Here is a 3657-nt window from a genome sequence, read left to right on the forward strand (position 1 = left end):
GTCTCTCTAGAGAATTAGCTGACTCTGGCGTTGTGAATAGCTAACACATATTTAGCCGCTAGTGCAGCTGTACTATCATCTTCTCCCAGTAAGAAGAACATTTTGTCAGTGTCGCTCAGTTCAGAGAATGATGGAATTAAGATTTCAAACCTGGGCAGAAAGGTTTCTCTTATACTGGTGTATTTAGAGCAGAAGAGCAGAAAGTGTTCCTCATCCTCGATGTGCTGTAGGTCACAGTGTCTACAGATCCTCTGCTCTCTCTCTGTCCATGTTTGTCTATGTCTTCCTCTCTCTATCTCTAGATCATGGTCACTTAATCTGTATTTGGAGAGGATTTGTCTTTCTTTAAAATGTTTAATAAATAGATAACTGGCCAATTTAGTGGTTCTATTGAGGGCCGAGTAGCATTGCAGTTTATTCTGGAGGGCAAAATGTGCTTTTAGTGCTTGATCATGAGTGACTTTTAAATGTTTGTGGATATGGTTAATAAAAGGTTTGGGGTTGATGGGGAGTATATTCTGATGGACGAGTTGAAGAGCGAGTGAGTTCAGAGGATGAGGTTCTGCTGAGCTTTCATTGGCGAGGAGGGCTTTATATTGCACTGACTCTGGGTCAGACTGATGGAGGTGATGCCAGAACTGAACACATCTCTTCTGGATCTCCATGTTCAGCGGGTACAGGCCCAGCTCAGCCCTGCAGGCCGCAGTGGACGTGTTTCTGTGAACCCCCAGAATATTTTTGCCAATTTCCAATTGTAATTTTTCTACTGATGTTTTATCCCAATTTTTAAAATTTAGTACTGGTCCCCAAATTTCACATCCATATAAAAGAATTGGTTTTATTATTGAATTATATAATTTTATCCAGGTTTTAATGGGTAATTTTAAGTGTCCACATCGTGACTTTATAGCATAGAAAGCCCTCCGAGCCTTTTCACCGAGTGTTTTCACAGCCAGACCGAAGCGTCCCGAAGCGCTGATGTCGATGCCCAGATAGCTGTAGCTAGAGCTGTGCTGCAGGACCTGGCCTTTATACAGGAACTGCTGTTTGTGTCCCTGAGATCTGGCTTTCTTCTGGAACACCATGACTCTGGTTTTGTCCAGATTGACGGTCAGGGCCCAGTCGTGACAGTATTGTTCCAGCAGGGACAGGCTCTGCTGAAGGCCCTCAGGTGTGCGGGACAGCAGGACCAGGTCATCCGCATACAGCAGACATCTGACCTCTGACCCCTGTAGAGTGAGGCCGGGCGCAGTAGAGCTCTCCAGCGCTGACGCCAGGTCATTGATGTAGATGTTGAATAGAGTTGGGCTCAGACTGCAGCCCTGCCTCACTCCACGGCCCTGCTGGAAGAACGCGGTTCTGCGGTTACCCATCTTCACCGCACTTTTGCTGTTGGTGTACAGAGATTTAATAATGTCAAATGTTTTTCCGCCAATGCCAATTTGTAGGATTTTGTACAGTAGACCATCATGCCAAATTGAATCAAATGCTTTTTTAAAGTCTACAAAACATGCAAATATTTTCCTTTGTTTGTGGTTGATGTTCTTGTTGATTAGAGTGTGGAGAGAGTAGATGTGGTCGGATGTGCGATGTTTTGGTAAAAAGCCAATCTGTGCTTTATTTAAGATGTTGTGTGCTGAGATGTGTGAGACGATGCGTGTGTGTATGATACTGCAGAACAGTTTCCCCAACACACTGCCCACACTTATCCCGCGGTAGTTATTGGGGTCGAATCGATCGCCGCTCTTAAATATGGGGGTGATGAGTCCCTCAGACCAGATCTCAGGGAAGTGTCCGGACCAGAACACCAGATTAAATCATTTGCCTATTGTTTGAATCATGCTGGGACTGCTGAGTTTAAGCATTTCATTATTAATGTGATCTTGTCCACATGCTTTCTTTAATTTAAGATTTTTAATATGTTCTAATATTTCAGATATTGTTATTGATTTATCTAATGGATTTTGATAATTCTTAATAGTTTTTTCCATGTCTTCTAGTGTTTTCTTTATTTTACTCTGAGGTTGGTTGAGGTCGGTCGGTTCAATTTTTTGATACAGATTTTCAAAGTAAGATTTCCAAATTGTGCCATTCTGGAGTGAAATCTCTAATTTGGGTTTTTGGAGTTTTTTATATAGGTTCCAGAAAGTGTTTTGATCTATTGAATCGTCAATTTCTTCTATTTTAGTTTGAAAATATTTTTCTCTTTTTTTCCACAGCAGTGTTTTGTACTTTTGCAGACAGTCGGAGTAAGAAAGCCGTAATGTCTGGCTGGACGGATCTTTGTGCTTTTTATTGGAAAGTCTCCTGAGTTCTTTTCTGAGACCGGCACATTCATCATCAAACCAGACATCCTTTCTCTTTCTCTGTCCATTGGTTCTATGTTTGGTTTGCTGTTTAATATTAGATAGAGTTATCAATGTTACGAATATGTTATTTAAGTTTTTTGTTGCTAAATTTATTCCATTAATATCTAAAGTGAAATCAGTGGACATAAAGTCATCTAGCATTTTTAATATAGTCGGATTGTTCATATTTTCTTTGAATTGTTCTGAGTTGAAATGATTCCACTTGAGTTTCTGTTTCAGAGGAAACAGTTTTTCAGCTTCAGGTGGAGCAGTTTTGGTTATTTGACATGGGGCTTTCAGATAAAGCACAGTTTGGCAGTGATCGGACATCGGGAGCTGAGGTCTGACTGTGAAGGCATTGATAAAACTTTGATCAATATCTGTTATTGAATAATCAACCACACTGGCTCCTAATCTGGAGCAGTAAGTGAATCTACCTAATGTATCTCCACGAGTTCTGCCGTTAATGATGTATAATCCTAAACCTTTACAGAGTTTCAACATTTGTTTTCCACTAATGTTCACTGAAGTATCATAGCTGTTTCTCGGTGTGATATTAGATGAGGGATGAAACGTGGTGTCATTGGGGATGTGGTCATTATCTACAATATTTACATAATCAATTTCTCGCCCTGTTCTGGCGTTTAAGTCTCCGCAGATGAGGATGTTTCCTCTGGACTGAAAGTGTAAGATGTCAGTCTGTAATGTTGGGAAGCTTTGCTCTTCGTAATAGGGAGAGTCATGAGGTGGAATATAGATTGCACAGAGATAAAGATTAGACTGATATATGACGGATTTCACTTCAAGCCAAATGGATGATTTTCCACTTTTAGCAACTTTAATCGAATGCTTTAAATCGTCTTTGTGCCATATGAGTATTCCACCTGAGTCTCGGCCACATTTAATTTTAGAATTTTTTGATGAAGGAACCATAATTTCCTTGTATCCTATTTGACAATGTAAGGTCTCATTACTACGACACCACGTCTCATGAAAGATACAGATGTCCATGTTTGTTACACTGCTGAGTAAGTCTTGGTCTGCAGTCTTATTACCAAAAGTAGAAGAGTGCAGACCTTGTATATTCCAACAACTGATTTTAAATGATTTCATGAATAGGTGTGTGTGTGTGTGCTATGCAGGTTATGTCCTCAGCCTGGAGCAGATGACGTTCAGCAGATGTCGGATCTGGTTGAGTTCAGCGGCTGCAGGGTTCTGTGGTTGTTGAGCGGCCGCTGCGTAGCTCTTGTGTTGGGATGGAGGTCCGGTGGTCCGTCTGGGCTCTGCTGGAGGACGAAGGCTTCTCTGT

The sequence above is a fragment of the Carassius carassius genome, chromosome 36 (genome assembly GCF_963082965.1).
Source record: "Carassius carassius chromosome 36, fCarCar2.1, whole genome shotgun sequence".
Classification (NCBI taxonomy): Eukaryota; Metazoa; Chordata; class Actinopteri; order Cypriniformes; family Cyprinidae; genus Carassius; species Carassius carassius.